Below are 13964 nucleotides of genomic sequence, written 5' to 3'. Positions count from 1 at the left end.
TCAACAATTTTCTGCAATCTTTTATTAAAACATCTATATGCCTTGCTCTTAGATGAATAACCAAGAAATATTCCTTCATCACTTCTAGGATCAAATTTGCCAATATACTCATCTCTTCTGATATAACATTTACTTCCAAAAATTCTAAAATACTTAAGAGTAGGAGTATTACCAAACCATAGTTCATGAGGGGTCTTACCGGTTTCACCTTTGATATGAACTTTGTTGAATGTATAGACAGCAGTGCTAATTGCCTCTCTCCAGTACACATGGTAGATTTGCTTATGATAACATACTTCTTGCTACATCCAAGATAGTTTTGTTTTTCCTTTCAACAACTCCATTATGTTGTGGTGTCTGAGGTGCTGATTACTGTCTTTTGATTCCATTCACTTCACAGAATGTATTAAATTCCTTAGATATGAATTCTCCTCCTTGATCCGATCTTAAACATTTGATTTTCTTACCGGTTTCATTCTCAACCATTGCTTTGAATAGTTTGAACTTCCCAAGTGCTTCTAATTTTTCTCTGAGAAAAGTAACCCAACACATTCTAGAATAATCATCAATAATTAGCATGAAATATCTATCACCTTGTAAGCTTTTAGTTCTAGCTGGACCACATAAATCAGTGTGAATTAAATCAATAGCATTATTGGATTTTTCTGGAATACTTTTGAAACTAGCTCTAACTTGTTTTCCAAATTGACATTCCTTACAAATTGTGTTCTGAGGTTTCACAATTTTAGGTAGATCTCTAACTGCCTTAGAAGTACTGATTTTTACCATGCAATCAAAGTTTACATGACATAGTCTCTTATGCCATAACCAACTTTCATCTTTATGTGCAATTAAGCATGTATTTTCACTGTTATTCAAATGAAAGATATTACCTCTAGTCTGATTACCGGTTGCAATTTCTAAACCAGTTCTATTCATGATTTTGCATTTTCCATTTTTAAATTGTAACTGAAAACCTTTCTCAACTAATTGACCAACACTTAAAAGATTATGCTTTAATCATTCAACATAGTAGACATTGTCAGTGTTATGCTTACCATCAAGAGATATTGAACCCTTACCTTTGATTGAACAGGCTTTGTCATCTCCAAATCTTACTAAACTTCCATTGTATTCTTGAAAGTTCAAGAATTTACCTTTGTCTCCAGTCATGTGATGTGAGCATCCTGAGTCAATGATCCATTCATCCTTTGCTTCAACTTTAGCTGCTAGGGGTTCTACTGGTTGAGCAGTAGGTGCTAGTTGATCTTCTGTTATAGAAACAAAAACCCATCCATTGTCTGTCGGATCATCATCAGAATCATCAGTCACAACTTCATTAGCAATGTAACAAGATTTGTCTTTATTCTTCTTAAATCTGTATCTCTGATATTCAGGATTAGGCTTGTATGTTCTTCTAGCTTCTTCTCTTAGTCTAGCATGTCTATCAGGGCATCTCGAAGCCATATGACCAATCTTATTGTAGTTAAAACATTTAAAGGGTTCTTTACCTTCATACTTACTTCCAATAGGACCTTTTGGCATTTTTCTTGCAAATAGTGCTTCAAGTTCTTCAAGCTCTTCATTCTCCTTCCTGGTTTCTTCAAGTTCTCTTGCATAAAAGGCTTTCCAGTCTGATTTGTCAAATGATGGAGTAGATGATGTTGATGCTCTAAAGGCCAAATCAATTTTTATAGTAGCAACAGGACCAAATTCCTCAATTTCAAAAGCTGAAAGTTTTCCAATCAATGTATCCCTAGTCACTGATGTATTAGGCATTGTTCTCAACTCATTTATAGCAGTAACCTTCATTTTATATGCCAGTGGCAAACCTCTTAATATTTTTGAAACAATTTCATCCTCACTTAAGGTTCCTCCACAACATTTAATACCCAAAACAATTTCATTTACTCTTTCCATAAAAGCAGAAATCCTTTCATCTTCTTCCATTTTCAGATGTTGATACCTAACTCGGAAGCTTTCAAGTTTTGCAATCTTGACTGTGGAATCTCCTTCATTTAGTGTTTCCAAATGATCCCAAATAGCTTTAGCAGTAGACCTATCTGATAATCCCATGATTTGTTGATCTGATAATGCGGTCAAAAGCCCTTCTCTTGCTTTGCAATCATTCTCTTCATCTTTGGCTAAGGTAGTTGGAGCAGTCTGACCAGCTACAGCAGCAGTATAACCATTCTTTGTAACTTCCCAGATGTCTTTACCGATGCAATTCAGATGTGTCTCCATCCTGATCTTCCATATCCCATAGTTGGTTCCATCAAGTTTAGGACTGTCCTTCCTAAAATAATTAGTAGTCATTGGATCTCCTCAAGTTGTTAAACTTCTGCAAAAGAGGACTAGGCTCTGATACCAATTGTTAGATCCCGGAGACAACTGAGAGGGGGGGGTGAATCAGTTGTCTAATAAATTCAAACCAAAAACCAATTAACCAACTAAATGCTTAATACCAGTAAACCAATTAAGTGTGCCGGTAGACAGTGTTAATAGTAAATTGCTATATTGGTAAGGATTAATGCATGAAACATAAACATAAAGTCATCCACAACACATAATACCAATATTTGTACATGGAAACCCTGTAAGGGGAAAAACCACGGTGAGAAACCTTACCCACAATCAGATGATACTACTGCAGATAGTAAGTGTACATAAATGGGGTCTGCATATGCAGAAAGGCCAATAGCCTAGAGCTCACTGCTCAATCACAAATGGGAGTCACACTTACTACAGTTGGATGGTTAAATCCAATAAGAATGTACTGCACAAAATAGCATCTTCATATGCTGGATTCAGTACCGATGTAATGCTGATATGCTTCTACAAAAACCTAACTTCACCTTCAAATGTTGTCTTCATGTATACCTCTACTTGATCTCGCATATACCTTCACACAATTCTTTTTCACATTCCACACTTGATCTTACAAATAAGTCGGCTCTACAAGATATTACAATAAAAACATTTTACAAACAATATAATATCCGATGCAATAAGTGATTAAACGTGTCAGTTAAATGCATTTACATCAATAATAAATCATCTCCATAGCGTGTCATGCTGATCTGGAAAAGATAAACCTGCCGGTGTAACCCTAGATAACCTATTGAACACTATATTTAAAATTAAAAAAATCTTCCCATAGGCGTGAAAACTAAAAGATTATCGGCCAAAATATCATACCGAGCATCTCAAAAGGAGTTTCACCAAAAGACTTCTTTCATCGAAATAGAACATGACGTGTAAAACACTAAAGTAAAGATGTCTTCGGCGGAATATCACTTTTGATAAATGAAGGAAGCCGCTCATCGATACTCCAGTTTCATCGAAAAGTGAAAAGCAAAAAGCAAAAGGTGAAGTCGAGGAAATCCAACTGCCGAAGAGACTTAAAAAATATTCATCGAAAAGCAGATCTCATCGATAACATTATATCGAATAAAAATAAAGGGGTTTCATCGATAAAGGGGACATCGAAGAAAAAAGGGCTTTCGAAGGGCTTGCATGGACTTTCACCGAAGAACAGTGTCCATCGAAATATGATTTCGATGAAACTCACGAATGACTCATCGAAAGAAAGTTCATTGAGGAAAAGATGATTTCGAGGAGACTAGAAAATGGTTTTTCGACATGGGCTATTCGCCAATAAAGTGATATTGAGGAAAGTGAGCTTTCGGTGAAAGATCAAAGTATTCGGCCGAAGACAAGGGTTTCATCGAAAACTCGATTTACGATCATATCAGTTGAACAGTACTTCCCGCGAAAGAGTTAAAAGCCCAAGTGGAGGATGTCACATCTGCAATTAAGTTTAAACATTTGAATAGCCGTTATAGAGGTAGAGACATTAACTATGCACAAGTTGCCCATGCAATTACAGTTGAATTGATTGAATTTTCATAAGAACCAGATTGATGCCAAAAGACGGAAAATTGCAAGGGATTTGCTGAAGTTTGTGAACAAAAATCAGAGGAGTTCGACAATTCTCCAAGTAAGTGTGATTTCTCGTATTAACTGAAATTATGGAATCTTCTTCTTCTTCTAAAAAGAGTAGAAAAGGGAAAGATTTAAACCCTGAAGAGAAGCCCAAACGACAGAAAAAGGAGGGTAGAGCTTTGACTCAGGATTTGGTAGACCAGTGCCCGACATCCAGTGTGAGGTCTAAAAAGATCAAGAGTGAAGAAAAAGGATTGGAAGATAGATTTGAACATCTAGGAGACATATGGACTGAAATCAGAGGACATGAGTTGTTCCTATTTAGTTATAAGAGAAGGGATGCTCTTGAGCCCATAAGTAACCTGTGGAAGAAAAACTTAGGGAAATTGGTAGTTCCGAATGTATTTGTGGATGTCGAATTAATGAAAGCTCTGGTAGATTGCTATGATCCAAGAACCAAAACCATATGCGACTACCAAGGGAATCCCTTGGTGGTGATTAACAAACAGACTATTGATATGGTATTTCATCTAGACTGGGAAGTAGAAGAGAAAATTGATATGCAGAAACTGTCGTGAGAATTCTTTAACTTGGAAGACATCTACAGGACGTGGAGATTACCCATTCACCGGCCAAAAGTAGGGGGGTCCTTTGTTCCATTCAGTAAAGATGACAAGGTGCCATTTGATGTCAACCAATTCCATCTGTATTTTAAGTATACATACTATGCTACAGCCCAAGTATTAGGCTTAGAGGCTCATCCTCTCATGGATATTGGGGTTATGCTTCTGTGTGCTGATTTACAATCGAAAGACCCTAAGTCATTTAACTATGCCACTTATGTTGCAGAAGCCCTAAATCATGGGTTGGAAAAGTTGAAAGGAGACCTTGTAAATGTCCATTTCTCATTGTATTCTTTATTGATGCACATCCTTCTTTATTGTGGACAAGAAATCAGTTTCTGGTCAGATGATTTCAGCATCAGAGCTTATGATAAGAATGGTATGAAGAAACCAGTTCAATTGTGGGTTTCTGCATGGGATCAAAGATTCATAAACAATCAATATTGGCACTTTTAGGAGTATTTTGTGAAACCTCTTAGTGCGGCCTTCGGACAACATAGAGATTATACTCTGTCCCCTGAAATTAAGAGATTCCTCAGGCCAAAAGACTTCTCTCCAGAGTCTCAGATTGATCATAACTGGGGTGACTGGTATTGCCACCTTAATCATACAGAAATCAGGATATTTGGGTATGAAGGAAAGCCATACATGCTTCCAATTACAGTACCAAACAGGGTGGCTAGCCTAGAGATTGTGAGACAATTATCTGCTGTCAGTGCCAAACATCTTACGGATTTTGGTAAACAATCCATTGTACCAGGGTTATTGGTGTTTTCTGATTTTATTGTTAAAAGTTCCAATAGCTATCATTTGCTTCAAAATAAATTAGATTATTATGGCATGACTCTGGGTGATCCTAGAGAGAACTTTGATCCTGAGGGATATATAAGAGCTGCCAGGGCATCACAAAAACTAAAAGCCGGAATACATGCGGCTAAAATGCCAGATGATTTAATTAAGAACCTTGAAAGGGAAGAGGCCAGGGTTTTGAGAGAAAGAAGCGAAATGACTTGGGAAGCTTTCAAATGGAAAAGAGCAAGGGGGATGGTGGATGGAGACTTACGTGGAAACCTCCAAGACCCTTTGGAGATAGCCAAAAAGCTACTTCAACATGAAGTAGAGATTATGCATAGAGTGCCCCCACAATTCTTTCATTTTATCAACACTGAAAAGGATAGTCAACCATTGGCTCACATGTCACCGAAATCAGCTGCTAGTAGCATCCCTGCTGACTCTCCTAGAGAAGATTATCCCCCTGGTTTTGAAGCAGAAGTGGATGTGGATACTGGTGAATTTAACATTAGAGATGTAGTTGATATAAGGATGACAGAGCATGAAGACTTTGTTGCTGATGACGGATTCACTTCTTCAAGGGAATTCCTTTCATTCTTGTACTAGTATAAAGGGGCTCATGTGAAACGAAGTATGGCTGGAAAACCAGAAGAAGAACAGATGAAAAGACTACAGGATGAAATCGATACCCTCATGAAAGATATGACCCCTGAGAAAGGGAGGAAAATATTAAAAGAGACTGGTGTTATCATCTTTTCTAGTTGGGACATAAATTCAGCACTTCTGTTTGATGGATTCTTGAAGAAACAGGACTTGAATCAACAAGTGTTGCCTCAAGAGATAGATAAACTATTCCTAGGCTCCGGATATGATCCTGATCAAAAGGCTCTCCTACAATGGGCATTATATCCAAAAGGAAAAAGACCAATTATTGTGGATATCGAAGAAACCTTTGGACACCTCATGATTCATCAGGTTGGAAAGATTCACTGGGAGTAATGCAATTTCAGGGGAAGCTCATTGTAAGGCCTTTGATGCAGTAATTGAAGATTTTGGTTTACCACATGAAGATGTTAAGATCTGGTTGTTTATGCAGTCATTAACAGAAGATGCAAGAGATTGGTTTAGGACGTTGCCTGATGCATCCATTAGAAATCTCGCAGAATTCAAAAGCTTATTCCTTGAGCAGTATGGAGACCATAACAGCCCTGAATTTGCTTTGCATGAGATCATTAGCATCAAAAAGGAACAAAATGAATCAGTGGTAGATTTTAACAAAAGATTTAACAGGGTTCTAAACAAAATCCCCAATAGGATGAAACCAGTAGCTGAGGTAAGCATTCTATATTACATCAATGCTTATGATAGTAAAACAAACTATGAGTTGAGAACTAGAAATCCTAGAGACCTCCGGGATGTTATGAAAGATGCCATTGTTATAGAAAATAACAGGAAGGCTGCTGGTAAAGTGGGGAAAAGAGAAGATGCAAGGTTGTACAATCCTAAAGCACCCAAGGCTAATAAGGATGAGGATAAGCTTGACAAAGTTTTGAATGCTCTAAAAGATCTATCTGTGAGGGTAAACAAAACAGAGAAGCAGCAATATTATCGTCCTGAGAGGCCCAGATTGCATGACATGCCCTATAACACTACCTGGAAAGATGGAAAACCAGTAGATAGGAACCACAAAGATAACCAACAAATTCCAGACCCCTTGAAAAGAACAGTGAACTATACTCAAGATGATGACATGTGGTGTTATGCTTGCAATATGCCACATGCTCCCTCTTTGTGCGCTGTAGCAAAAGGATTACAGGAGGAAGAAAATGGTTATGAAGAGAATATGGGTGACCCAACTATTAACATGATATCCTTTGAAGGAGGATCAGGTTCCGTGAACATTGATCAATGCTCTGTGTTACCCGTAACCACCAACATAGGTGAAGGTGTTAAGCTCAGAATCCGCACTGAAGAAGAAAAGAGAAGAATTACAGCTTATGTCGTTGCACAAGCAAAAAGAACTTATGATTTGAGGAATAGAGTGGTGAATCCAAAGCAAGGCAAACTTACTAGTCTTTTTATAAAAGAAACTGATGAAACACCCAAGCAAACAAATAAAGCAGTTAAAACTAAGGAAGATGTACCAAAGAATAATACAAAGGGCCCTGATGTTCAAAAGGAAGAGATAGCGAAATTTCCTTTGGCACAACACTCCACTTCATTTGATATTTCAAATGCATTAACACAATTGAAAGTTTATGTTCCCTTAATGGAAATAATGAAGTTTCCTGAATACAAAGAAAAGACTCTTGAGATAATTTTAGGTGTCCAAAAGGAAAAGGTGAACGAACAGAAACAAGAGGTTCCAAAAGGTAACAATAATGAACAAATGGCCCCAGTTATATATTTAGGGTCCACCATCACCAAAAACCAAACACAGGTAGATCCATTTTATCTCACTTTGGTGGTGAACAATAAAAAAGTAAAGAATTGTATGATCGACTCAGGAGCAGCCATAAATGTTATGCCTGTTGGGGTGATGAAAGAGCTTGGATTGGAAGTTGATACTACCTTTGGGAAATGTTATGCTCTGGACAAAAGGTCAGTCCCAGTGGTTGGCATCATGAAGGATGTAGAATTCAAATTGGCAGCTTGTCCAGAAGCATCGTACAAAATAGATATTATAGTGGTGGATGTCCCTCCAAACTATGGGATGTTGCTATCTAGGCAATGGTCGAACATGATTGGAGGGTATGTGCAGTTAGATTTGTCATATGCTATGATTCCAATAAATGGGCAGGAAGTAAAGATTGATAGGGAACCCCGGTCCACATATATCATAGAAGACATGGAAGAATCAGCAAATCAAATATACTTTCTGCAAACTGATATGGACAATTTTCGGGTGCAGTTGACAAAACCCAAGGTTGACGAATGGATCCCCATTGAATCAGGTCTAGCTAGAAAAGATGATCAGGTGTGGAAAATGTTCTTTGATGGATCTTGTAGCAAGGAAGGGAGTGGGGCTGGAATCCTATTTATTTCACCCAGAGGGGAAACATACAAATATTCTTTCAAATTGTTATTCGAGTGCACAAATAACATTGCGGAGTATGAAGCCTTACTCACTGGTCTTAATATAGCAGTTAAACATGGAATTAGATTACTCAGTGTGTTTGGTGACTCAGAGTTAATAATCTCACAAGTAAAGGAGAAGTATTCTTCAAAACACTTAAGATTGAAACAGTATAGAAATGTTCTCTGGGATACTACAGAACTTTTTGATGTCTTTCAAATAAACTGGATAGACAGGTCAAAGAACATCATGGCAGACTTTTTGGCCAGTATTGCATTAAAGGATAATGATATAACACTAACTGGGATATCTGAAGTAGAGATGAAAGTAAGACCATCTATTCCTAACAACATACATAATTGGCAAGTGTTTCAAGATGATGCGGACCTACTAAAATTCTTACAGTATGTTGATCGCTATCAGACTCAGGCGATAAATTTCAATGACTTCGTGGAAGAGACTGAAGGTAAGGAAACCTTATTTGGACATGAAATCATACAACTGAAGTCAAATAAATTACCAAGAGGCTTAGTAGCATTGGAAAGGGCTTTCAATGCTCAGGATGTGATTGAGACTAAAGGATCAGTTGTTAAAGAAAGTGATGTGGAACAAGTCAATTTAGGAAGTGAAGAAACTCCTAGAAATGTTTTCATTGGGAAAAGGCTAACTCCTGCCATGAGGCAACAACTGGTGACATTACTAAGAAGATATAAACATGTGTTTGCATGGTCTTATGAAGATCTCAAAGCCTATAGAGAAGATCTTTTGCAGCATGAGATACCACTTAAGCCAGAAGCTAAACCATTCAGACAAAAGCAGAGACCTATCAATCCAACATTGTTACCAAAAATGAAGGAAGAGATCATAAAAATGAAAGACGCAGGAATTATTGAACCCTGCAGATATTCCACATGGGTCTCTAACTTGGTGCTGGTTAGAAAGAAGAATGGGGATATTAGATTGTGTGTGGACTTTAGAAACTTAAACATATCATCTCTAAAGGACAATTATCCATTGCCAAATATGGACAACATGCTGCAGAAGGTGACAGGGTGTGAGTTATTGTCTATGATGGATGGGTTTTCAGGTTATAATCAGGTGAAAGTTAAGGAAACTGAAAAATATAAAACAGCCTTTACAACTCCATGGGGCACTTATGTATATGCACGAATGCCATTTGGATTGACTAATGCTAGTGCTACCTTTCAGAGGGCAATGGATGTGGCTTTTGCAGAGCTGATTGATATAATCATGGTAGTATACCAAGATGACTTAATTGCATACTCAAAAAAAGCCAATTGTCATTGTGAGCACCTTGAGAAGATATTCAAGAAAGCCTTAGAGTATGGGATTTCCTTGAATCCTAAAAAATGCCACTTTGGTGTCGAAGAAGGAAAGTTACTTGGACACATAGTATCCAAGGAGGGGGTAAGAATTGACCCTGAAAGGGTGGCAGCGATCAATGAGGTTCCCATTCCCCGAACTATCAAGGCCATTCAATCATTTTTGGGACAAATAAATTTTGTAAGAAGGTTTATTCTAAATTTTGCAGACATAATAAAGCCTATAGTAAAGATGTTAAAGAAAGGAGTCTAGATAGATTGGACTGAGGAAGTAATTGATTCTTTTGTAGCGATCAAGAGAGCAATTTCAGAAGCACCAGTACTAATCTCTCCAGATTTTAGCAAGCCTTTTATAATATTCTCGTTTGCCTCCTGTCACACAATAGCAGCAGTATTACTACAGAAGAATCTAGAAGGGTATGAGCAGCCCATTGCATATTTTAGCAAGTCTTTGAGCCCTTCAAAAATAAAATATGAGTTGAATGAAAAGAAGGCTTATGCCTTGGTCAAATCAGTAAAATAGTTTAGACCATACTTAGTGGGGATTGAAGTTATAGCGTATGTTCCTAATGCAGCAGTGAAAGATATCTTCAGACAGACTGAGGTCACAGGCAAAAGATGTAAATGGATCAACCAAATACAAGAGTTCAACATTGAACTCAAATTTTCACAAGTTATCAAAGGACAAGGGTTGGCCAAACTCATGACAGGAACTGAAATCGAGGAGTCTTGTATAAATCAAGTAGGGTTAGAAGAAGCCAACTTCAGCATTGAGAATACAGCATGGTACACTAATATCATATACTACCTTAAGTACTTGAAATGCCCGGATGGTATGACTGATAATCAGAGAAGAACTTTAAAGTTGAAATCTACGAGATATGTGATTGTCAATGGGGACTTGTATTGGAAAAACAGAGATGGGATATTATTATTATGCCTAGATAACTATCAAGCAGAGAAAGTTCTCCAAGAGATGCATGATGGGGTTTGTGGTGGTCATTTTTCAGCTAAGACTAATGCACATAAGATATTGAGAGTTGGATACTTTTGGCCATGTGTTTTCAATGACTCATACAGATATGTTAGAAAGTGTGAAGCTTGTCAGAAATTTTCAGGAAAAATGAAATATCAAGGGTTACTTCCATTAAGACCAATGCTAGCTGAGGAACCATTTCAGCAATGGGGGATAGATTTCATAGGAGAGATATCAGAAAAATCCAGCGGAGGACATAGATGGATATTGGTCGCTACAGACTATTTTACCAAGTGGGTAGAGGCAATACCTACTAGATAGGCTACTAGTAAAGTGGTAATAAAATTCATAATGGAGAACATTATTACTAGATTCGGTGTTCCTACAAAGATCATCTCAGACAATGGCATGCCCTTTAGGTCTGAGGAATTCAACACTTTTTGTGAAGAATATGGCATTCAAATATCTCATTCTTCTCCTTACCACCCTCAAGGAAATGGGCAAGCTGAATCAAGCAACAAGAACATCCTAAAGATCATTAAAAAGATGTTAGGACACAACAAGAAGGCATGGGATTCAAAGTTGAGTCTTGCATCATGGGCAGATAGAATAACAGTGAAGAAATCTACGGGAAAGTCTCCATTTGAGTTGGTTTATGGCAAAAGAGCCAGATTGCCTTTGGACAATCTCTTGCCTGTACATAGATTCATGACTCAAGAAGGGATAGATGTTGAAGACCCCTCACAAGAGAGGATGATGTAGTCAGTAGAGCTTGATGAAGTCAAAGAAGAGGCTCAGAAGCAGAATATCAAAATTCAAAATCAGATGAAGAGGTTGTATGACAGGAGGACAACAGATAGGAAATTTTGTGTGGGTGATCGGGTTTTAATGTGGAATGCCAAGAGTCAAGACAAAGGAAAGCATGGCAAATTTGAGGCTTTATGGATCGGACCATATGTGATTATGGATAAAAAAGGACAAGATTCCTACCTACTCCAAAATACAACAGGGGAAGTCCAAGAATTGCCAGTACATGGACAATTCTTGAAAAATTTCTTTTCTTGATATATTCTGTTACATGTACAGTAGATTAGGATCCACTTCCATTGTAAATACCATGACTTGTCAAAATGTATCCTCGCTAACCAGAGATTCTGAATTCTTGAAGACATACACAATATGCCTCCATCCTCAGTCAGAGCCATTGTTGAACACTATATTTGAAAATTAAAAAATCTTCCCATAGGCGTGAAAACTAAAAGATTATCGGCCAAAATATCATATCGAGCATCTCAAAAGGAGTTTCACCAAAAGAATTCTTTCATCGAAATAGAACATGACGTGTAAAACACTAAAGTAAAGATGTCTTTGGCGGAATATCACTTTCGATAAATGAAGGAAGCCGCTCATTGATACTCCAGTTTCATCGAAAAGTGAAAAGCAAAAAGCAAAAGGTGAAGTCGAGGAAATCCAACTGCCGAAGAGACTTAAAAAATATTCATCGAAAAGCAGATCTCATCGATAACTTTATATCGAATAAAAATAAAGGGGTTTCATTGATAAAGGGGACATCGAAGAAAAAGGGTCTTTCGAAGGGCTTGCATGGACTTTCACCGAAGAACAGTGTCCATCGAAATATGATTTCGATGAAACTCACGAATGACTCATCGAAAGAAAGTTCATCAAGGAAAAGATGATTTCGAGGAGACTAGAAAATGGTTTTTTGACATGGGCTATTTGCCGATAAAGTGATATCGAGGAAAGTGAGCTTTCGGTGAAAGATCAAAGTATTCGGCCGAAGACAAGGGTTTCATCGAAAACTCGATTTATGATCATATCAGTTGAACAGTACTTCCCGCGAAAGAGTTAAAAGCCCAAGTGGAGGATGTCACATCTACAATTAAGTTTAAACATTTGAATAGCCGTTATAGACGTAGAGACATTAACTGTGCACAAGTTGCCCATGCAATTACAGCTGAATTGATTGAATTTTCATAAGAACCAGATTGATGCCAAAAGACGGAAAATTGCAAGGGATTTGTTGAAGTTTGTGAACAAAAATCAGAGGAGTTCGACAATTCTCCAAGTAAGTGTGATTTCTCATATTAACTGAAATTATGGAACCTTCTTCTTCTTCTAAAAAGAGTAGAAAAGGGAAATAATTAAACCCTGAAGAGAAGCCCAAACGACAGAAAAAGGAGGGTAGAGCTTTGACTCAGGATTTGGTAGACCAGTGCCCGACATCCAGTGTGAGGTCTAAAAAGATCAAGAGTGAAGAAGAAGGATTGGAAGATAGATTTGAACATCTAGGAGACATATGGACTGAAATCAGAGGACATGAGTTGTTCCTATTTAGTTATAAGAGAAGGGATGCTCCTGAGCCCATAAGTAACCTGTGGAAGAAAAACTTAGGGAAATTGGTAGTCCTGAATGTATTTGTGGATGTCGAATTAATGAAAGCTCTGGTAGATTGCTATGATCCAAGAACCAAAACCATATGCGACTACCGAGGGAATCCCTTGGTGGTGATTAACAAATAGACTATTGATATGGTATTTCATCTAGACTGGGAAGTAGAAGAGAAAATTGATATGCAGAAACTGTCACGAGAATTCTTTAACTTGGAAGACATCTACAGGACATGGAGATTACCCATTCACCAGCCAAAAGTAGGGGGGTCCTTTGTTCCATTCAGTAAAGATGACAAGGTGCCATTTGATGTCAACCAATTCCATCTGTATTTTAAGTATACATACTATGCTGCAGCCCAAGTATTAGGCTTAGAGGCTCATCCTCTCATGGATATTGGGGTTATGCTTCTGTGTGCTGATTTACAATCGAAAGACCCTAGGTCATTTGACTATGCCACTTATGTTGCAGAAGCCCTAAATCATGGGTTGGAAAAGTTGAAAGGAGACCTTGTAAATGTCCATTTCTCATTGTATTCTTTATTGATGCACATCCTTCTTTATTGTGGACAAGAAATCAATTTCTGGTTAGATGATTTCAGCATCAGAGCTTATGATAAGAATGGTATGAAAAACCAGTTCAGTTGTGGGTTTCTGCATGGGATCAAAGATTCATAAACAATCAATATTGGCACTTTTAGGAGTATTTTGTGAAACCTCTTAGTGCCGCCTTCGGACAACATACAGATTATACTCTGTCCCCTGAAATTAAGAGATTCCGCAGGCCAAAAGAATTCTCTC

Source organism: Cryptomeria japonica, chromosome 8 (assembly GCF_030272615.1).
Source record: "Cryptomeria japonica chromosome 8, Sugi_1.0, whole genome shotgun sequence".
NCBI classification, from domain to species: Eukaryota; Viridiplantae; Streptophyta; class Pinopsida; order Cupressales; family Cupressaceae; genus Cryptomeria; species Cryptomeria japonica.
Note: the sequence above shows the minus strand (reverse complement) of the source record.